General features: G+C 36.4%; 1 protein-coding gene across 7 annotated transcripts in view; it reads left to right on the forward strand.

Moving 5' to 3' along the window:
• Positions 1-24585, forward strand: part of LOC145669686 (protein Fe65 homolog) — a 748169-nt gene that overhangs the window by 616997 nt on the left and 106587 nt on the right. Inside the window, exon 1 of one of the 7 annotated variants that reach the window (XM_081737968.1) lies at positions 22178-22642. The exons of the other annotated variants lie outside the window; for them this stretch is intronic. The gene's annotated coding sequence lies outside the window, so the exon portion shown is untranslated. Of the gene's footprint in view, positions 1-22177; positions 22643-24585 lie in introns of those variants that run through there. 7 annotated transcript variants of the gene reach the window in all.

Below are 24585 nucleotides of genomic sequence, written 5' to 3' on the forward strand. Positions count from 1 at the left end.
AATGTTCAAAGAATATAGAGGCATAGCTGTTTGTTAATATATTCTTTTACTGTATACAGAAAAACGAATCTTGACATGTATTTCATGTATATTTGGTAAATACATTCTACACAGCATTTATCACTACAGATAACAGTCCAAAGTTTTATAGCACTTTATCAGTACACATAGCAGTCCGGAGTTTTACGGCATCTTATTACTACAAACAACACTTATATTTCTGGGAAGATGCAGAATCCTTTCTTGAATCACTAAACTATATATTTTTCCCAATAAAGTCTTATTTTGAAGAAAATGCGTAGAATAGGCAACATTAGGCACTAAAGCAATTATTTAGGCAAGAAGGGGCGAAGTAGGCAAAATACCTGTAGGCAAAGTAAAATTGGCTTAAATTAAAACTATAAACCTCCAATATAAACTTTAAAACGTTATTTTTAATCATATCTTTAATATTAAAGAATAGGCATTTTGCCTACATCCGGTCTCTATTGATAACTTACTAAAGTACACACCCACTCGCCAAAAGTTATTGACAAAAAGATATATACAGTGAAACCTCCCTTAACGGACATCTCTCAATAACGGACACCTCTATAATACGGACAGATTTTTTTGTCCCGGCAAAAATATATGTTGTCATACGGAACAAAAGCCTCTCTTTTACGGACACTCTCAGATAAGGACGCGGACAGTCCTTTTTTTACCCCCAAACGTTTCAATAACCTCTTCATAACGGACAGGAATTATTCTTGGTTCTGCGATATTTGACAGTAGACAGAAAAGTCTTTTCCCCACAAGTGTATCTATCATCAAACAAAACAACTTCAAGCTGAACTTCAAATGCTTTTTTTTTTTTTTCTGCCCGCAATAAACTGCTGGAAATCCTAGAAAATCTTCAATAAGCACTAACACTCATGCTGGATTAGTCGTATGGTCAAGAATTATATGCGGATCTTTCTTTCCCTAACAAATTTAGTGCTTTTTCCTCTGGGTCTTGCATCTTTCCCGACAATTTCATAGATAACAAAAGAAACATTGTTTATTTTGCGATAACATTTTTTAACGAGCAATGCTTTCTGTCTTACTTTTTTGGAAAAGCAAAAATTTTTTTTTGTACAAATTGGTGTGTCAAACAGTTGAACAATTAAAGAAATTTGCCATTAATCGCGGTGAAATAGAAGTTCTCAAATTGATCCAACAGTTGCAAGCAATTTCGAACAGAAACTAGTGTCAGTATGATGTACACGGCAGACAACTACTGCAGACTTTTCCCCAAGAAATTTGGAGGGTTTCTTCTCCACATTTTCAGTATTTAATAATAATATTGCATACTTTTTAAAGCTATTTTTACTTTTAATATAGGCGGTAAGTGAATTAATGGATTGTTTACAGAGTGATGACATGTCCTTAAGAAAATTACCATACACGCATTATCATTTGCAGTATACGAACATATTAACACATTCCCCAACAATAATATTAACAGAAATGAATTTCTCCTTCATTCGTCCCAGTAATTCAACTACGTACTAAATAGAGTATTTTCATATTGAATTTTACGTATTTAGGCTCATATATAATGTATTTACTGTATATTACTGCATACAATTACCGTTGAGAAAATTAAATTTTTGTAACCTCTCTGTAACGGACACCTCTCAGTAACGGACAAAAATTCCTGTCCCATTGGTGTCCGTTATTCAGAGGTTTCACTGTATATGCAGAAACGTTTGCTGGCGACTCGACAATATAACTCTCCTTATACTTTGTGAAACAACGAGTCCTGGCATTGAAAGAAGAAGCGGTGTTTTAGTTTTGAGTGGGTCTCCCCCTAGAGTCAAATACGGAACTTTGGATCATAGAGCAATCTATGGACAATAAGACTACTAGTACCGCATTCTTGAAGTACGAACTGACGTATATTACGTCAATTTTTGTTAGCAACATATAATTTGTTTTTCGCTCTAACGTTCCGTTATGTTTTCCCTGTGCTTTTCTTTTTTTTTTCTTGTAATACTTGATTGAGAGGGAGTGTGTTTTTCGAAATCCTATCAAGTGTTACGTGAAGGTTACCAGTTTTAAGAGACAATGCCTTGTGAAGGTAAATCTGGTTCGAGATCGTGACTCTAAGATCCTTACCTCGGGCGGAGGTTTGGTGATATGACCTCCACACGTCATGGGAAAAAATGGAACACATAAAAAGAAGTTTTACACAATAGGATGTTGACCAACTGTAGCGTTTGTATGTTTGAAGCTTTAGTGGACAGTTCCCTAAACGTTTAACCAAAGAATAATGTGGTACCTAGCGCTCAAGCAATTTTTAATACAAATTTATTATCGTTGAAATTAGCATGTGAATTCTCAGCGTTTTATTGATACATGAGTTATTTTTTTATTATTATTTAAAATCCTTGAACACTTTTATTAGTTTAAATAGTTATTGAAAATACTAAAAGTAGTTGCCCTCAGCACTATTCTACACTTAAAAGCATTCCTACATAAGTTACTTATGTAAATGCATTATGAAGCAACTTTAATAGACTACGTACATTGAAAACCTGTTATGCTATTTCGGTTAATGTAATTACAAAAATATAATTATATTGAAAGATAAATGAAATCTATCATTCGCACAGTTATACTCTATAGTAGCGTTTCCCAACCTTTTTCAACTTGCGGCACACTACGGGTGTTACTTGGATTCTCGCGGCACACTTATAGATATTATTATTTTTAAATATAAAACACAGTAGTAATTTTTCTGTGATTACTGATTTCCTCATTACGGAGAAGAAAGCTCTATCACTCTATATGCTTATTTTTCATTCTAATTTAAAAATAGAAAACAATTGCAATGAAATATTGGACTCAGGTTTTTTTTTTTTTTAATACGCTTTCTTTTTAAAAACTGTATGCAACCTTCTACTAAGAAGGAAGATCACTAAATAACGAACGAACAAACAAATCTCTTTTACTTTTAAAACACAAATATAGGTAATTTGTCGGAAGGATTGAATGATATTTTAAATTTTCAAGTTACGAAATAGTCTGCGACAATAAAGAAGCAATAGTGGTCATAACAATGATAACACATACTTTTTTTCAACATTAGAAGTGTACAGAGCAGTAACCCGGTATGAAACTTAAATTTGTAGATTCATAGTAGAGGTTCATAGTGATGTGAAATACCAATATACATTTTCCCCTATGTTTTGCAATTTGATTGCTATAAAATTAATAATTTTGTTTCGATTCCTCGCGGCACACCAGCAGCCCATTCACGGCACACCGGTTGGGAAACGCTGCTCTATAGGCTAAAGCAGTGATTCTCAACCGATGTGTCGCGACACACTTGTGTGTGACGCAGTCCCCTAAGGTGTGTCGCGAAATTTTAGAATTTAAAAAATCATGAAGAATTTAATAATAATTAGTTAAAATCGAGGCAGACTGTACCAGTCAACACCTCTAGCAATAGCAGTAATGCTTAGTGCTACATAGAGTCACTATAAAACTAATTGGTTTCACTGTTATAATAGATTTTATTATTATTATTATTTATAATAATAAAAATATCAAACAAGTGTGTCGCGATGTCTTTGACGTACCGTAAAGTGTGCCGTCAGTCAAAAAAATATTGAGAACCACTCGGCTAAAGGGGATGATCAATTAAAGTGAATGATTATCGACGGAATGAGAACGTGGGAGGAAACGGGAGAACCCACGGGCACGATATTGTCCACCACAAACTCACATTGGCTGGGATCGAACCAGATACCCTTCGCGTTAGAAATTTGAAATGTCATGCGCAATGAAGATTCTCCATGCCTCTGTTTTTGTAACATACGATTTCAATAGATTGATTCTACAAGGTTTAAAAAAATATATCCAAACGTTTTGCATAGTAACTTTGATGTTCATTAATATTTGAGGTTATTTCATTGATACATGTATGATACAAGCTTACTCTGTTAGTCAGAGTGCCACACGTTTCCCAACATATACTGTCTTTTGTCAACAATTTTCCATGTTTTTTGATGGCAGACTGAAAGTATATGAGAATAAAATCCTGATACGAATATTCGGACCCAAGGAACGGGAATGCGGAATGGCGCAAACTTCATAACAAGGAACTGTATAATTTATGCCGTTTACCAAACATTATTAGGCTTATCAAGTCTAGGAGGCTTAGGTGGGCAGGTCATGTAGCTACGATGGAAGAAAGTAGGAACGCTTTCAAAGTTTTAACTGGAAATTTAATTGGAAAACGTACATTAGGAAGACCTAAGCGCAGATGGGTGGACAATATTTTATCTCGCAGAAATAGAAATACAAAGTAGAAACTGGATCCAGTTGGTTAAGACAGAATGCAGTTAAGATGTTTTGTGAATGCGGCATTGAACCTCCGGGTTCCATAGGACATAGAGTTAGTTAGTTTTGATGGGCCTTATCTTTCATGAACCTCATAGGGTTGATGTCTCTATATGGAGAACGTGAAATAAATTTTACACTCCCATCCCTTCCTCGTCAGCCAATCCATCTGTTGACGAGAATCATGGCGAAATGTAGTAACATAGCAATTGTAGTTGAGGAAGCTCCTATCTCTGTTCAAGGCAAAACATCATAATGTTCTCAAACAGAGCACATACTACCAGGGCCGGATTAACCCTTCTGGGGGCTTGGGGCTAGAAAAAAAATATGTGGCCCCTGCTGACTTCGCCTAACACGTTTCTATGAAAGTGCAGTAGGAAAAAGAAGGGAATACACGTAGTTCTACATAACCGTGTCATGTATTAAATGATATACCTAATAGAACTTTCCAGATGTATAAAACAGTTACCTTATTATATAAATATAATAAGTAAAAAAATGAGTATCTAAAAAATTTTTAGCTTTCGTCCTAGCGAAGTCCTCTATCACATCTAGAAGTTAAGAGAACTGGTCACCTCATGTTCAATTGGTAACAAGACGAGAGCAGAAATGCGTTCTTGTTGCATCATGTGACGATGATAGTATCTTGTTGAGTCCTTTTAGACAGCCAGCTGAGATTTTAATCAGAGTGGAGGTGCCCATCCACCTAGAGGCCCGGGTCTACAGCCCTTCCTCCTTAATCCGGCCCTGAATACTACACTGCTAGATCCGGCAAGCCATTAAAAAAAAGTATTCCTTTATTTTAAGGATACATGTTTCTCGATGAAATTGCTATTAAATAAAATCATGGAGTTATCACTGAAAATGATTGTACAGTAATGGGGACTAATGTTGAGAAACTAGGAATACTATAAAGTGGAATTTTTTTATGTAGCTGCTTCTTTTTAGATTGGAATAATTTATGAAGAAAATACGCGGAACTTTTCCTTGCGTTTAACGGAATACACTATAACTTATCGTGAATGTGAATTTATTACCTAGTGTTCTCCTTCGTTGGAAACTCTTCCGGTTTAATTAATGTCATTAAAATTTGTTATTAATCTTAAATGAAGCAAACAAGTGTTACCAAACTGGGAAAACTTGTCAGTTTCCAAACAACTAATAAATAATTTTTCTATTCCATATTTCACACAGCACATAACTATTAGGAAGCAATTTCAGAGTTTTACATACTTAGTGTGGAGGTCACATATGAAAATTCCTGTTCGTAAATATGTTATTTGATGAGTTAAAGAGGTGAAATCGAAATCGAAATTACTTACAAACAATAGCAAATAACGTAGTTGTTTGTTGTTAACTTATCAGCTGGAGGCCCATATCCACGCGTCGCTCAACGTTCGCTTTGCTGGTTAGCAAGGTAAATATTTCTTCTTAACTTTCGTTTTCATTTCTTCAGTCAATACTAGATTGGAATCTTGTTTACTATACTTTTGTGTTCGTAGAAATTCAGTAGTATTTCCAGTGACGGATCTAGACCCGGTCCCGCAGTTTTTTAAGTCACAAAAATAATTGAAGCTGTAATTTATATATTTTTGGAAGTTTTACACCCATCATAGTCTGCGTTCTTACTGAGCCCCCAATTTTTACCTTCTAGATTCGTCCCTGGATACTTGAAGTGCGCAATTGTACTAGTTCAAAATGAGATTAAATGAAATCTTTTAAGTTTTATGTTCCACGCTTATGCCGGCAAGGCTAAAGGAGACGGTGATGATGAGTAATAAATGAAATGGTGGAATGAAGAAAGTGGGAGGAAACGGGAGAACACCAAGAAAAGCCACGCACACGATGTTTGTATACCACAAAGTTCATTTGGTGCGATCGAACCAGAGACTCAACGCACACTGAGAAAAAAAATTGTAGGTGGCGTACTTAAAAAGATAGGTTACATGCGTAATTCCTGTAGTTTTTGGACTTAACGTACAGCAGACGTATAACTGAAAACGCATGTTTTATAATACTTTCTGTATAAGTGTTCCATCTATACGTACTTTCCGTATGAAACAATGTAGGCGGTCAGGATCTCACATACAAATTGATGTATATAACATATAGCTGACGAAGGTAACATAAGTATATGCATGTGATATACGGAAAATTGTTAGATGTCAGACATCCTGCAACGGCATGATGTAACATCTAAGGACAGTGCCTATGTAGCATACGGATAACGTATGCTCCGTACTGATTTCTGTAGTAAGCAAGAGGATACCGTATATTTGTACAACATACCGCTGTCCGGAGAACGGATTTTTCTCTGTGCACCAGAGTTGAACGCTCTGCCACTGAGCCACTACGGCCCCTGTACTAGTTCAATCCAGTGGCGTAACTAAATGAAGGTCTAGAGTGAGTTTGAATTTTACGTCCTTATACAGTGCCGAGGTTTGAAGGACTGGACTTACTATTAACGTGGGATCTGAACCACGACTAGTGCTGTTGGACCATTATGTAAGATCAACACTCACAGTACCTATAGGTCGCTCCCCACCACACTATCTCACCTGTAGAAAAGGGCTGAAATCTACAAAGAAGATTGTTTCTTTGGTTGGATTGAAGTGAAGCGTCTTTTTTACCACCTAGGCTGTATGAGACGTGGACCTATAGCTTAACATGGAATGCGAACTACATAAGCTCCGTCGGAACGGAGGAAGGAGGAGTCCAATTGTTGTAGTGCACATCATGCTCATTTTCTCAAAAACTAGGCATGAGTTTGTACATTCACGTATATTTAGTTCAACTCAATAAGATTATCGATTGGTATGTGTACCTCCTCTTTGGACAAATTTATTTCCGTTAAACGCTAATAATAGCTACTGTACGATTTTATAAACACTCACGTGTACTTCTTTATTTTCATTATCGTACGGTTTTATTTCGTTCCTCTTGAGATTTATAATCCTTTTTTGAACCGAAGCTGTTTGAAATGGGTCCTACAAGTGCGAATAAAAAACAACGGACGTGGGTCTGCTGAGCAATGGATTCTACCTTGTGACAATCCAACCATGATTGTTACTACTCTTAATTTCATTTAGAAAAGTATCGAATTTTATTATTATAATATGAAAATGACTCTGTCTAGTCCTTATCTATTATTTTTACTAATTAATCGGAGCTAGGGGGACCTCTGCCGGTATTTTCTGTACCTAGGAGCGCGAGCCTCATTGAAAATAGCGAGTCTGAGTTATCGTTAGCCTGGTTAAGATTAGTAAGCCAAACTTCACTGAAGATATTGAGTCTGAGTTATTGTTAGCCTGGTTAAGATTAGTAAGCCAAACCTCACTGAAGATATTGAGTCTGAGTTATCGTTAGCCTGGTTAAGATTAGTAAGCCAAACTTCACTGAAGATATTGAGTCTGAGTTATTGTTAGCCTGGTTAAGATTAGTAAGCCAAACCTCACTGAAGATATTGAGTCTGAGTTATCGTTAGCCTGGTTAAGATTAGTAAGCCAAACTTCACTGAAGATATTGAGTCTGAGTTATTGTTAGCCTGGTTAAGATTAGTAAGCCAAACCTCACTGAAGATATTGAGTCTGAGTTATCGTTAGCCTGGTTAAGATTAGTAAGCCAAACCTCACTGAAGATATTGAGTCTGAGTTATCGTTAGCCTGGTTAAGATTAGTAAGCCAAACCTCACTGAAGATATTGAGTCTGAGTTATCGTTAGCCTGGTTAAGATTAGTAAGCCAAACCTCACTGAAGATATTGAGTCTGAGTTATCGTTAGCCTGGTTAAGATTAGTAAGCCAAACCTCACTGAAGATATTGAGTCTGAGTTATCGTTAGCCTGGTTAAGATTAGTAAGCCAAACCTCACTGAAGATATTGAGTCTGAGTTATCGTTAGCCTGGTTAAGATTAGTAAGCCAAACCTCACTGAAGATATTGAGTCTGAGTTATCGTTAGCCTGGTTAAGATTAGTAAGCCAAACCTCACTGAAGATATTGAGTCTGAGTTATCATTAGCCTGGTTAAGATTAGTAAGCCAAACTTCACTGAAGATATTGGGTCTGAGTTATCGTTAGCCTGGTTAAGATTAGTAAGCCAAACTTCACTGAAGATATTGAGTCTGAGTTATCGTTAGCCTGGTTAAGATTAGTAAGCCAAACCTCACTGAAGATATTGAGTCTGAGTTATCGTTAGCCTGGTTAAGATTAGTAAGCCAAACCTCACTGATGATATTGAGTCTGAGTTATCGTTAGCCTGGTTAAGATTAGTAAGCCAAACTTCACTGAAGATATTGAGTCTGAGTTATCGTTAGCCTGGTTAAGATTAGTAAGCCAAACTTCACTGAAGATATTGAGTCTGAGTTATCGTTAGCCTGGTTAAGATTAGTAAGCCAAACCTCACTGAAGATATTGAGTCTGAGTTATCGTTAGCCTGGTTAAGATTAGTAAGCCAAACCTCACTGAAGATATTGAGTCTGAGTTATCGTTAGCCTGGTTAAGATTAGTAAGCCAAACTTCACTGAAGATATTGAGTCTGAGTTATCGTTAGCCTGGTTAAGATTAGTAAGCCAAACCTCACTGAAGATATTGAGTCTGAGTTATCGTTAGCCTGGTTAAGATTAGTAAGCCAAACCTCACTGAAGATATTGAGTCTGAGTTATCGTTAGCCTGGTTAAGATTAGTAAGCCAAACCTCACTGAAGATATTGAGTCTGAGTTATCATTAGCCTGGTTAAGATTAGTAAGCCAAACTTCACTGAAGATATTGGGTCTGAGTTATCGTTAGCCTGGTTAAGATTAGTAAGCCAAACTTCACTGAAGATATTGAGTCTGAGTTATCGTTAGCCTGGTTAAGATTAGTAAGCCAAACCTCACTGAAGATATTGAGTCTGAGTTATCGTTAGCCTGGTTAAGATTAGTAAGCCAAACCTCACTGATGATATTGAGTCTGAGTTATCGTTAGCCTGGTTAAGATTAGTAAGCCAAACTTCACTGAAGATATTGAGTCTGAGTTATCGTTAGCCTGGTTAAGATTAGTAAGCCAAACCTCACTGAAGATATTAAGTTTGAGTTATCGTTAGCCTGGTTAAGATTAGTAAGCCAAACCTCACTGAAGATATTGAGTCTGAGTTATCGTTAGCCTGGTTAAGATTAGTAAGCCAAACCTCACTGATGATATTGAGTCTGAGTTATCGTTAGCCTGGTTAAGATTAGTAAGCCAAACCTCACTGATGATATTGAGTCTGAGTTATCGTTAGCCTGGTTAAGATTAGTAAGCACGAGCCTTGTTGAGGATAGAGAATCTGAACCCGAATGATCTGTAAGGTGCAAAATGTCTATTTCTGGGTAAAACACAAATATTACGAAAATTCCTAAAAGATTATCCCAAAATCCTGATCCCTTTGACAAGAATAGCAGTTACCAGGATGTGAATGATCTCACTCGCCCTAAATTCCGTACCATAATAAATTGAAGCATTCATTTTCCGAATAACGCTGTATGGTACGGTTTGGACTTTTCTTAGTTACCAGTGGAATCATGCTGTATAAAACATGTCTGACATATCTGAAGGAAAATCGTTTTTGGATTGTACAAAATATGGCTGTAGTACGCTGTCAAACTTTGAGTGTAAACATTGCTGTATATGGAAGCTGACTTCAGTTTTCGTTGTTTTTGTCGATTTCACGGAAATGTGACATACAACGTTACTCTGGCGAACGCCTCAATTGTACCAAAGAATGACCGCAAAGGCACTGTTTACCCTCCTAAATTTTATATAGGCCCTTCTCACTACTGACTACTAGATACGGGCCTGTTTACAAGAATATCGTGGATTTATCGTATAAACGTGCTGATGACATAGCACTGATAACGGAGAACGAAAATGACTTGCAGGAAGCACTGTCAAACTTGAACGACCAACTGGGAAAACATGCAAAATAAAGATAAAGAAGAAGAAAACCAAAGTGATAAGGTGCACAAGAGCAGGACAGGAAGGAATAAACGTATGGCTAGATGGAGAGAAAATAAAAGACGTTCATCTATTTAGGAAGTCTAATATCCTCGGGCGGAAGAAATGAAAAAGACTTAAGTTGCAGAATAGCGCAGGCTAAACAAGCATTCAATAGGAAAAGAGGACTACTAACATATAGAAATATGTCGTTGGACGTTCGTAAATGATTTATGAAGTCCCTGGTAAGGAGCGTGGCGCTTTACGGATCAGAGACGTGGACATTGAGAAAAGCTTAAATATCCAAGCTGGAAGCATTTGAAATGTGGTGTTGGCGCAGAATGCTGCGCATATCGTGGATCGAAAGGAAAAGGAATGAAGACGTACTAAAGGAAGCTAATGAAGGACGACAGATCATGAAAATAATAGGAAAAAAGAAGAAGCAGCATGGTTGGCCATCTTATTCGGCACTCCGATTGGATTACCGTGTTGATAGAGGGAAAGGCAGAAGGAAAACCAGGAAGAGGAAGACAAGGGATAGAATATCTAGATGCAGTTACGAAGAAGAGACCTTATCAAAGTATAAAACAGCTCTCCCAAGGGAGAGAAAAGTTTTAAAATTTCCATGTCGCCTACCAACCTATGGTTGAGGTGAACCAGAAGATCGTACAAACGTTGGATATCCCTTTACCACTGTTTCTGTAATATAAAGTTGTGCAAATATTACTTGTTAAAAGAGAATAATAGACTATGTTGCTGTATCATAACAGTCATAACAAGGTTGTTGATTACTCGAATCTGGATTAATCGTAAGTAGCTGTAGATGTTTTCTTTTTCATTTTAATGTGAGAGGATTAGGATAATGTACGTGGTGGGAATTACTGTGTTTATTTATGTTTGATTTCAGTTATAAAATGTATGTAATGTTCTTTTGTTGCAAGCCTTCCCATTGATATAATTACGTAACTTCCGTGTACGCCCTGCTTGCTGCAAGCTCTTACGATCACCGTTTGGGAAAGGAAGAAAATTTTGTCGTATAAGCAGAAATAATAAGACACGTTCGCAAAGTACTTTTTTTTTTTTTTAATGCAGTAACCGTTCTTAATAGTGTGTACTTCTCACAGCCTTATTATGAAGCTGGGGTGACATTTCTTCCGCCACATATTCCACGTGTAGCTTATCTCTCTTTCTCACTGTCATACTTTCTTTTGTTCAGGCATTGACTTTTCATTGAACTTTTGTGATAAACCACAGTAAGATTTAGTTACAGATCCGAATTTCTAATTGGCTTCATAGACCAGGACCTACGGCTGCAATTTGCAAGAGTTACAATTTCTCAGTTACTCTCCTTTCATTTTTCAGTTCACGTAGGCTCAGTGGTAGAACGACCGTCTCTAGTGTGTGGAATCCCTGATTCGATTCCGGCTCGCGACAAACACCATGTGCGTGGTCTTCCTCGGGGTTTCTCCCATTTCCTCCCGCTGTCTTTATTGTACTATTTAATTAATTATCATAACCCCTAGCCTCGGAGCGTAAACGTGTAACGTTAATTCTTTCGTCAGCTACGTTACATATTCCCTGATTCTAAATGTTTATGCAATGCACAAGATTATCTAGAATAACTCAACAGTTATGCACTTCAAATATATATTATTATCCTTCAACTTATATCTCGTTCGCCACATTAAAATATTATACATTCAGATTACACAAGATGGTTCTTCCTTACATCTATGTTCTTTTAGTTACCATAGCAACGACATTAAACAGATAAAAAATCGTTATAGAAACGACAACAAGAGAAATCTCAATGTAATACAAAATATTTAAATTATTTCTTTATGTAATTTCTTCTTCTTCTTCGTCTTGATATAGCTTGTGCCTTCTAAATAGCTCATTTTGCCCGTAAAGAAAAATGATACTTAAAAGTACATAATCGTTAAATTTAAGTTTTTCCTTAAAAAATGAAGTGGCGGCTCTAGACGGACGTCGCATTTGTAAAATTACAATTTTATCACTCCAGGTTAGGGGAAGAAAGCTTGTCTATTGACCTAATCCTCATGAGCCGCCACTGACAATCTATATTCTATTTCGATATAGCTTTAACCTTTAATCTTTTTCTTTTTTTCGTACAAAAGACACTTTTGCATAAGAATAACCACAGAACAATAAACTATAGATTATGTTGAAGCCTGTGCAGCACTGTAAAAAATAAACATAATTTTATTTTTTAGAACAGTTTTTGAGGAGAAAACTAAAAAAAATATTGTTTAAAAAGTGCGCTTCGCGTGTCCAAAACGCGTTAGTTCTTAAAAAAAAATTAAAAAAAAAAACATTGTTTAGTGCGACATATTTAAAATACTTCTCGCCAAACACTTCGAAAACAAAGTTGTGTCATATTCTGCAAACACGTTTGGGATATACGTGGAAAAATCAGTATCTTAAAGGGGGGTGAATATGTGTCATCCGGGGATGTTCAAAGAAAATCGGTAATGTATAAAGTGTCCTAACTGTGTCCACAAGTCGTTTTCAAAGATTTTGTATACAAAAATATAGAAACTACTTTTAGACATAGTAGGACACTGTACACATTACCGACACTCTTTGAACACCTCCAGATGGCACATATTCATCCTCTGTAGATACTGTGTTGTCCAAGTATGTCTCAGATGTATGTGCAAAATGTAAAATGTATGTCATAGAAGAAGTGTTTTAAATATGTCATACTAAACCCTGTTCGGCCTAAGCTCTAAACAGTGATAAACACGTAAAACTAAATCTCGCTGCTTTGCTGTTGGCCTACCGACGCTGGTACTCCTCCGCAAAATAGTTCATATGATTTGATTGTTGCTTCTACTATGAATCTCTATATAAAACTACTATATTATTATAGATGACAAAAATATAATACGGATTAAATAATAATACTGCAATCGAGCAAGTATGGCGCCAATTCAACTGTGGAGGCGTGTTCTACTTTTACGTCTGAAAGATGTCTCACATGAATCCCGGTTCAGCGAGTGTTGTGATGAAACATCAACAAGGTAAACCTTTACTCACTAAGCAACATTTGTTTACCAGCGAAATGCAAATATATTTTTTTAATCTTTCGAGTCTTTTTCTTTCTTTTCTTCTCCTGCTGTAAGTATCTGGACAACACGAGACAGTATTGTCAAAATGCACGTGTATAATTTGCTCCTCACCGTGGGGAGTGGGAGTGATACATCACTAGCCAATAGTATTTGTGACAAGCGGAAGGATACAAATATTTTGTTTATCGGAGTTTAGAGCTTACGCTGAACAGGGAATAGATACTGTTTTCGGATAGCGAACGGTTTTGGACACGCAAAGCACACTTTAGAAACACATTTGGTATATTTCTGCCTCAACATCTGTACTAAAAGTGTTTAAATGCTTTTTTATTTTTTAAGTGTGGGGGAAGAAAACTTGCCTATTGGCCTAATCCTCATAAGCCGCCACTGACAATCTGTATTGTATTTCGATATATGTAGCTTTAACCTTCAAAGGACGATCTTTTACTTTCTTTTATACAAAATATACTTTTGCGTAAGAATAACCACAGAACAATAGATTATAGATTACTAGCAGCGTTCACCCCGCTTCGCTGGGGTCACCCCGGAACGCAATAAACTTTGTTACTTAGATAATTTTTACTTTTTCGCTTTCAAGTGATATGATAAAAACCATAGAAGATTGGAGTAAATGTTAACATTATATCGCCTGTCATTTATGTTAACCCGCCGAGTGACACGGTCATGTGGGTTGCATATAAATACGGTTAGATTTAGCTATGATGAGCTAACAAAGGATTCGTACGTTATGGACACTTGAATGGTCAATTATCTCAAGACACTGGTAATTGAAAATTAAAGTGATATGATAAAAACCATCTAGGGTCCAAATCTTAATAACCCCCCAAAAATGAAAGAAATTGGTTCAGCCGTATTAGCGTGATGAGCTAACAAAGGATTTGTACGTTCTCTTTTATATATATAGATATATAGCTATTGAAGTCTGTGCAGTACTGTAAAAAATAAAATATCACTTAATCACTTTTAGAGCAGTTTTTAAGGAGAAAATTGCTAATATAGTGTTTAAAAAGTGTGCTTTGCATGCCAAAAAAGTGTTAATTCTTAAAAATAGTGTCTAGTGTGACATATTTAAAACACTTCTTTCCGGCAAACACTTCGAAAACAAAGTTATGTCATATTCTACAAAGACATTTGGGACATACTTGGAAGAACAGTATCTAAAAGGGGATGAATATATGTTATCCAGGGTGTTCAAAGAGAGTCGGTAATCTGTAAAGTGTCCCAAGTGTTTCTAAAAATCGTTTCCAAGTATTTTGTAGTGAGTGTAATTGCATTTAATTACCTTCATATGGAACTTTTATAAAACAATGACGAAAGTTATAATGGTTGATTTTTTCACTTCCCTAACCAACTTTCCTAATCTCAGCCGATGTAAAAAAAAAAAAAAAAAAAAAAAAAAAAATGGTTGGTTGATTAAATTGGATTTCGTTGGTTGTTATTTTGGAAATGTACTGTACATCCAGATTTTCCTTTAATTGTTTGGGGCTTCTAACAGAGTGGGACCCTAAGCTATAATTTACTTGCTTATACGTGAATCCTGCACTGATTGCAACAATATTAACAACGGATTTTGGTGCTAAAGCAGTTGTCTGTAACCTCCTCTCCCCAAAAAAGGACTTTTATAGTTCTATTAGGATAGACACTCCGTAGACTTCATTTTGTACTCCCTACCTTTATAGTACATTCGTTCCTCGATTTTAGAAACTTCGGAAGCACTGGACGAAATCTGGAGCCGAATTAACCTGAGAGTTTTGATTTTAAACTAAAAGTGTTGAATTTACTGTAGTGTGGTGTTAATCTACAATGTACTACGTATTTTTACATTTTCAGATTGGGTAGTGTAATTGATAAAAACTGCAGTCCTGTATTATTCCTCTTTAATGCAATTTTGGATAATAGCCATTGCAGACATATTGTCGGAAATTACGTACAATCGACAACATCGAATCAATAATGCCCCCTTTCAGTCGGGGTCATCATTTGGGAAGGTAAGGGGGAAATGCCTGAGTAATACAATAATAAAAAATGAGAAACTCATGTCGGTGGAGAACTTTGCAGGGGGGGGGGGGTAAGCAAAATCTGATAATAACTCCCTTGCGTTTAGTTCGTTAAAATGAAGGATTAGTGGTATTAACTTATTGCTCCATGTAACTCGGAGGTTCAATGGCACGTTCACAAAAGCTGTCGATTGACTTCTGTCCTTAACCAACTAGATCCAGCTTCTACTTTGTATTCTTACTTCTGCGAAACCCATCTTAATATTGTCCTCTCATCTGCGCCTAGGTCTTGCGAATGGGATTTTCCGATTAGATTTCCAATTAAGATTTTGAAACCGTTCTTACTTTCTTTCATTGTGGCTACATGACCTGTCCTCCACAGTTTCCTAGATTTGATGACCATAACAATGTTTGGTAAACGGTATAAATTATGCAGTTCCTAATTTTGAGCTTTCCGACATTCCCATTCCCGTTCATCTTGGGTCCGAATATTCGCCTCGGGATTTTATTCTTAGATATTTTCAGGTTGCAATTCCCGGTGGGGGCACTCGGTCGAAAAAGTGTAAAAAGTTTTTTCAGGCCAGCCATCCTGAAATGGGGTTTTCCCGGATTTTATTCATTCACACCAGAGAAATGGCGAGGTGGTACCGGTACTTAACTTACAGGTCCCAGGCCGCTTCCTTCCTTCCCCAAATCCTTTCTTCCTTCCCTGTCACCGGATAGTGTGCTCGCCATTCCTCATACGTGACGAGCTAAATGGCCATAGCTACCGAAAACCCAGAAATCTAAATTCTAAATCTTAACTTTCAGTTTGCGTTCGTCTCTCAGGATGAGCGTAACATATATATCAAATATTTACTTTTTTTTTTTTTTTTTTTGGTAATTCGGGGATGAACGGCGTCTTCAGCGACTAATAAAATGAGTTGAAGTTATTGAATATAGTCGTATGTACTAAGTTTTGAATATCAGACTACGTAGTGTGACAGACTCTCGCAAGTGCATAAGTTACATTTTAAAACATAGGACTGTTTTAATTTCCTATTTCCCCCAGTCTTTTCAATACTTCAATACAAGGGCGCCCATCCTGGGGGGGTAGGGAACCCGGTCCCCCAAAGCTCATGTGGGCCTTCCTATTGTATTTATGAATATACAATATTTCGTATAATTTGAATGCAGTTTGTCTTAAAAATCCTCATATATATGCCTTCTGCATCTGAAAGCCCCCCCTCCCCCCAATTTACTGAGAAATCGGCGCCCTTGCTTCAATATGATACTTTCAAGTAGACTTTTTCATCCGAAGCAAACCAGAAGACCATAATATTTACCGTCCTTTTTGCGAATAAATATTGATTTCAGATATATATTATTGACATTCTCTGTCTGTATGTCCTTGGAGTTACCTGAACCCGGAAACACTGAAGAAAATCATATTGACGTTCTACAACAATGCTTTTTTCTCACGATTGTATCAATATCATTAGACATTGTTGGGTTGGGAGACAGGTTGAAACTGTTATGTATTTATTATACATGCTGCGTAACATTTGTCTTAAAAAAAAAAAAAAAAAAAAAAGTAAACCACGCTTCTGAACCAATAATAATAATAATAATAAGCCACTACTTTTGTGAATTACATAAGATTATAATCATAGCAAGATGCTGGAACTGTAGAATCCGTAAGATGATTTTTTAAGCTTCAATTTCGTACATAAAGAAGAAAGATAATTCATAACATTAAGTGGACTAACAGTTGAGAATTATTGGGAGAATATAACAATCTATAAAGGCATAGAAAATAAAAAAATTGTGAGTTGAATTTAGGTGAGTGGAGTGGAAGCACATGTCTCCGTTATAGGTAGCAACATTCTTTCACGTGCGAAGTATAATTTTTGCGGTGTCGGAAGTAACAGTAGATATAGTTGTGCTGGTCGTGACTCTTCGTCTTCTTTGGTGTCTCCGCCGTCATTTCTAGTACTTTATGATAGTAATTTCTGTCTACAAAAAATGATTGCACAAGTGAGCCATGGTTGTAGTTATACATGTAGTGCATCGTCAATGATTATGTGGGTGGGAGCACGGGAGAAGGTTAACAATATTATTATATTGCATTAGGGGGGAAAAATGACTTCCGTCTCTCCCACACGACATTGCACGACGGAAAGCAACACGTGAATTGTACAGGGTGAGTGAAAAGTTATTTCTTGTTTCTAAGTTTCTGTTTCGGATAGTAGCAATCACTGATCTCAGATTTCCCCCCGGGGGTTTCAATACACTCTGGAAGTGAAAAACGGTTCAACATAAATACTGGGAATTCATACTGAGAACGAAATTTCTCCTGGTCCAGAGTTCATTCCTGGCTAAGCGGTTGGAGTACGCGCTTTTCGCATGGGAGACCAGGGTTCGATTCCAGGCGGGAGCTAATCTGGTTTGGATTTCACGTTAATCAGTAGGTGCACGTTTCATATAAACTCATTGCTGAACGGGGCGTTAAAGTCAAAATTAACTCAACTCCCCTCACGCCACTCCCTGAAATAATTAGGGATGCGCACGAGACGAGACGAGACAGAATTTTCCTGACCAAATTCTTGTACAGACACAATTCTTCCAATAGATAAATATGCATTTTTCGAGTCGAGACATCACTTTTACGGCACATTTTCGAGACGAGACAGCCTCAGTCTTGTTTCGTGCGCATCTCTAGAAATAATCACTGGTAGTAACGCAAATATTGCAGTGCTTTCTGCTTTATTGCACCATACTACGTTGTAGAGTTGCCATATGATAAATTAAGAAAAAAGAGGACATTTTGTATATTTCGTAGAAAGTTTTATATTACTGGACAGATCTTGTAATGACATTGCGAGAAAATATAATTTATATAACCATTGGGTACACAAAGTGGGGGTATTGGTTTAAAACTCCTGTCTACAAGATATTTTGAACAAATTTATTATATTAAAATATGAAGGTTTTTTTTTTTTTTTTAAATTGCACGTGTTCTGAAGCGATATGAATTTGGATGATTAAACCCCAGCCGCCTTGATGATCTTTTCTGTACGTCGCTGCATACAACTATACTTTTACAATATCGATTATGTAAAATGTTATGTTTTTATAGGTTATTAACATGTGAAAAGACAATCACACTAATAATAATAATAATAATAATAATAATAATAATAATAATAATAATAATAATAATAATAATAATAATAATAATAATAATAATAATAATAATTCAAATCACAAACTTGAACGTTGCATGTAGTCTTTGAAATTATAAATTCAGATGCGGAAAAATAAAATAATAAGCATTTAGTCTGTAACTGAAGTTACCATCATGCCAAAAATCCTTGACATGTTATTAGAAAGATGTAAAAATTTAACTTTAGGACGAATCGTATTTTATTTTATGAAGAAGAAATCCTTGTTTTCCGCACTTTTTATATATGGATACGTGTTGATAAATATGTAAGTACATAATAGGTGTACCTAACTTACGTTGAGATAAACTATTATTTTCCCTTGCTTGTTTTCTTGCATTATTTATCTGCGTCCAGTAATTTTAGGTGGGTATGCGCTAAACCATTTTCATAAATACCTAGGTACCGTATACCATATACACACCTTTATATACGCTCCTTCTTTGGTATACGCTGGTCTATAAAAAAATATTAGGTGGGTATATGACATATACTCCCATATACGCCTCATTATTCTGTATCTGCTTCCTACTTTAATAAATAACACGTTTCGCTCTATATATAGGGAAATGAGTGTTTGATTTCTAGCCAGCCACATGGCGCGTCTTCTAATATGTAGTATATAGTTTACGTGTTGACACTCAATGCCATGTCCGGCCATGCGCGCCGACTACGCGGGTGCTCCTGGGCTCCGGCACCCACACAAATAATCTGGCGCACACACAAGATTTTTAGTTTGGACCCAGGGTTGAACCCGTTTCTCTTGCTTTTAAGTCAGTTGTGTTACCGACTGAGCTAGGACAGTCCCAACTTATCCTTATAGTACTGGCATGTTTTAATTTATCACAGCACAGTCCTTTATGACAGCGCTCATAAAAGATTTTTAACTAAAAATCAATCAATCAAATATCGAGACTTCCCTGAAAACACATAGGCTAACACGTCCCGCCATTGATATGCACCCACATAAATTGTGGAAAGTAGGCGCCGTTGTGTCCGGCTTGGTAAGTTCTCGGTAATTCAAACAGCTCTCCATTTGCCTAAGTAGCACTGGAAAAAAAAAAAAATCAGCATTTGGACAGCTTTTAGAAATTTTCGGTTATTGCTTAACATGTCCAAAAGTGTCCTAAAATGTTTTATCGGTGAACAGAAATGCCTAGATGGTTAATAGGAACTGCCCTAAGTGTTATTCAAAATGTACCTAAACTTCTGATGTGTCTCATAAGTGTATGGCAGAAACGATTTGTAAATGTGTAAATGATAATGTGTAAAGAGCCCTTACACAGTTTAAAGGTCGTTTCTGTGCCCGCTGTACCATTAGAGGCATCAGAAGTCCAGGTTTCGTTTTGAACATTCTTAGAGCAGTTTCTATTAGGTCTAACCATTTACGACATTTTTGTTCACTCATAGAACACATCAGGACACTTTTGGACGTTATACAATAACCAATAGTTTCTTAAGAAAAAAGTACAAATCATGTTAAAACTTTGATTTACCTTTTGCAGTTTGGATTCGGTGTCCCAATCTTAACTCGAATCCATTTCCAAGCACGAAAGTCACATTTACTAACCATTCAGCTGAACGGTCTATTTCTTTAATTTTGAAATTTACAAATGTTGAGCGTGCTTAAGTGATATTCCCCTTTGATCTTACGGACAACACATACAGCAGAGGTTCTCAACACGTGAGACACATCTAGTCACAGAACCATCCATAAGGGTAACAACCCAGACAAATTTCAGGGACCTGTAAAAAAATATATATTTAACCCCTTACCGCATGCCGTGCCATATATGGCACATACCCCTTTTTCACTTTATCTTTTTTTGTGATTTATCAAATGCATCAAATGACTGTTTTGTCTGCTGTGTGAGATATTGACGTGTATGAATAAGTGATTTTAATGTCATCTGGCATATTCTTTCTGAGTTGTAAGTGTGTCATATATGACACTTACTTATTTCTCATCAGAATTAAGTGAAAAATCTAAAATTCAAGTTTTAATTCATTTTTCAAGTTCCCATATGAGGATTTCCAATACTGATTTTTTTTTTCGCTAAAAGAAGAAAAATCATGCAGAAAGGGGTTTTAAAAAATCTTTAGTCAGTTGTGATATTTTAAGTTTGAAATTCCCACCAGCGACAGAATAATCATAACTCTTCTAGAGATTAAATTAAATATAATTAGATTTTTTTTTTAAAAAAAAATATGGATTTAGTGATTTTTTAAAAACACTCTTTGGTAACAAGAATAATGTTTAGTCCATTGATAATACACGAATTTAGCGACTTTTCAGTTGTTACTCGGCTTTTTTCACAGCAACAGTGCTGAAGACTACTTGGAGGATCTCACATTAGCACGTTTGGGGGACCCTCAGAAAATTTATCTGAGGGCTATTGAAGTCTATGGGCGGCCTTTCTTGTCACGAAAGCTCTGTCTCGCTTTGCATGGTATTCACAACCCGAGAAATTGCGAATGATTCGTAATTAACATTCAAAAAATTCTGACCTGATCTTTCTCTTTAAATCCGGAAGAAAAGAATGTGTATTTAATGCATGTATGAGTGTGGAGAGTTTCATGTTGCATTTTTCTTCCTTTTTTTTAAGTATATGTTCCAAAATTGTTTTTGTATAAGTAAGTTATCTATTTGTGTTTTGTTTTTTTAAACTTTTTTTTTTAGCGTTTTGTGCTTTTCGTCAAACAATAATTATATATTTTCACTCATGACTCATAATTCCATATTCTGAAAAAAAAAAGAACAATAATAATAATGACAGTAATTTCCTTCTTTTTGTTTCTTTGTCACATTCACAGTTTAAACATTTTATTTGTTAGTATTAGTGTTAGTAAAAGCATTTCGTGCGTTGTCTTTTGAAATTTTCTAAAACAAAATTATTGTGAGCTTTTACTGTGGTTTATCATTAAAATTGCAGACTTAAATCCTTTAAAGAGATGTCCTCCTACTTTATGCGCTGTAGTTTATATATATAATGTCCATTTGTCATTTTGATGGTCCACTTTGATTTTTACACGCAACAGTAGCTGACACAGAGGAGTAAACAAACAAAAGGAGGCTTTGGTGTGTCTTGCCGGATCTAGTATGGGTGAAGGACCGTCCACATATGAATATGTTTAACTACTTTTTCGTGTCAACACAAGAGTTCTTTCTTTCTTCAAAAACTTTTTTTTATCTTTTTTGCGGGTTACGTTTCATCCCACCTTCTCTTAACTCGAAAAGAACCGAAAATATGCGGAGACAAACGAATTAGGTGATCCCGCATTGGTGTTACTCTGTTGCCAAATTACCAAGATAAGATTAAATATTAATTACTATTTTATTCTTTGTAATTAATGAGCTCTTATATATTTTTTTTATTTGGTTGTTTTCGCTGTGTATTTCATTGACATATTGTTATGTAGAGAAGAAAATGCTATAATGGAGAAAAGTGTCGGAAATTTTGTTGTGACATGGCAACACTGTAGAAGCGTTCTCACACTCTCTCGCTCTATCTCGCACGCACACACTCCCCGCCCTGTGTGCCTGCCTGCAAGAATGAGGTTTCATTGCAAGCCGGTATCTCAGCTCTTTTGGATGCGTAATTCACAAGTACGAGGCACTGCTTGAGAAATTACCCAACGACAGAAAGAGAGAGAGAGAAAATCGCCGTAGCTTTATTAAGCAGCATAACAATATGTAACTGTTTTAGTTCTTAAGTTGACTTCAGAGTATTGCTGTGATGATTTTCGCGGTGCGCACGCGTGTTGTTATTGGGATCTGCTAAATGTGTAGTATGTACCTTTATGCGTGTGCGCGTGTAGTGTGTGTTTAGGGAAGCGAAATATGCAACAAGGTGGATATCAATGCACATGTAGAGAAAATGCCTGGCGATAATCTTGTGATTAGTGTGCGTAAGAAAATGAGACCGGAAACGCACCAGGAGGATTGTTCTTGTAATGCGTCGTCACAGTGTTTAGAAAGTGAAACCGAAAATCAGTTACTTTTAGCGAGATGACGGTAAGTTGCCAGTCTGTACGCAAAATAATATTGTGAGAAGATAGTTATGTAACACATACTTCCGTAACGATATGAGGTGTGAAAACATTTGAAGGTGTTTGCTTCTTAGATATTGATCCATAAATGTGAAGTCGGAATTCATTGCACGCATTGTCATTGATTTTTTTAGTGGGAAACACACTGAGTTAGGAAGGAAGGAATGGTTTGGTAAATACTACAAGAAGCTAAGGCCAGTTTTATCGATCTGTCTGCTCGCCCGCACGAGCCGACGCATGTTTAGTACAGCCGGAGACAAAAGTAAAGCCACACAATAGTTTACGCGAGCACGCGACTTGGTGTGTGTTTTTGTATACCTTATGCTGTAAATATTTCAGATTACTTTCGAGTCAGAAAGAAATATATTAGATATAAAGTGCAGCTTTTTATTTATTTATTTATTTTATTTTTATCAGTAAATGCAAGTAATTTCTTCAAATCTTTCAAAAAAAGAAAACTTGTGTTAAGTGACTTAATGTATAATTTCCATGCAGTCCCGTAGCCAGTCCAAAAATTTAGGGGGCGGCGGTAGGTGTTAGGAGGGCCCGACCCAATCATATTATACTTCGTCATCATATTATAATTCATTTGCAAGCCTACCGTGAAACTTTTAGGGGGGCCAGCCAAAGTTTAGGGAGGGGCCGGCCCCCTAGCTCCCCCGTGGATACGGACCTGTGTCCATGTTTCCAGCCATTGTTATGTATGTCCTTCCTTTGGTAAAACATGCAAATCCATCCTCCATCTCGTTGTTTGACTAGCATAACTGCTGCATTTGGTAGTGTGATATGTGCTTCAATCTGCAGTTGCACTGATTTTTATATAACTATTTTTATTTTATTTTATTTTATTTATTTATTTATTTATTGAAGGTAGGAATGCGCACGAGACGAGTCGAGACAGAATTTTCCTGACAAAATTCGAGTCGAGACACGGCTCTTCCAATAGAAAAATAGACATTTTTCGAGTCGAGACACAGCTCTTCCAATAGAAAAATAGACATTTTTCGAGTCGAGACACGGCTCTTCCCATAGAAAAATAGACATTTTTCGAGTCGATACATCACTTTTACAACACATTTTCGAGACGATACAGCTACAAATTTTGTCTCGTGCGCATCCCTAATTGAAGGAGAAATTCGGGTTTGTTGGACATCATCAGTGAGGGTTTTAATATGAGGCTCAAGCAAACTTCAGATGACCCGGGTCCCTCGGCCCGCCAGAATCGGCCCCCATGCTTAGAATACTGTAAGCAGTGGCATATTTAGGGTTTTGTTTCGGGATGAAGCTATACACAACACATGAATAAGCACTGAAGTTTTTCCTTTTGGATACCGACAAGCTCATTTTCCTTCCTTTAACGCAGTTCTTACAGGGAATAGAATTTGACAAATACAGTATTATTTCTGAACAAAGAGCATAAGAAAATGGAAAGTCAATGAAATTCTTAGAAATGGTAAGAAGGATTATTGTTGTACGTGGAATGCGAAAAACTAACAAATTTATTTCGAAGGGGCCTTGAGCTCAATAGCTTCTCTAAATACGCCACTGACTGTAAGGTTTGGTTTTGGATCATAGCTTTCGCACCCACCAGCTGTACCGGATTCAAGTCCTTGTCCTTCGTAAACTCGGTATTAATAATGATGTAAATACGAAAAATTAACTCATTCAGCCTGTTAAAAGTACGAAGTTTCAATGGTTGGCGCCCCTCCCCCTACAGCCTTTCATCTCACATGTAAGAAATCATTGCTCTGAACCTAGAATGAAAATTTGTCTGTTTCAAATGTGCCATATTAAAACATAGTTGTAATACAGTGCCACATTGGCTTAAACCAATAGATTATGCCTTACAAATATTTGATAATCCATTAAAATTGCCTGTGACAAATGGAATTTTGTCAAATGTCGAAA

This window comes from Thermobia domestica, chromosome 14, assembly GCF_964235325.1.
Source record: "Thermobia domestica chromosome 14, izTheDome1.hap1.1, whole genome shotgun sequence".
Lineage (NCBI taxonomy): Eukaryota > Metazoa > Arthropoda > Insecta > Zygentoma > Lepismatidae > Thermobia > Thermobia domestica.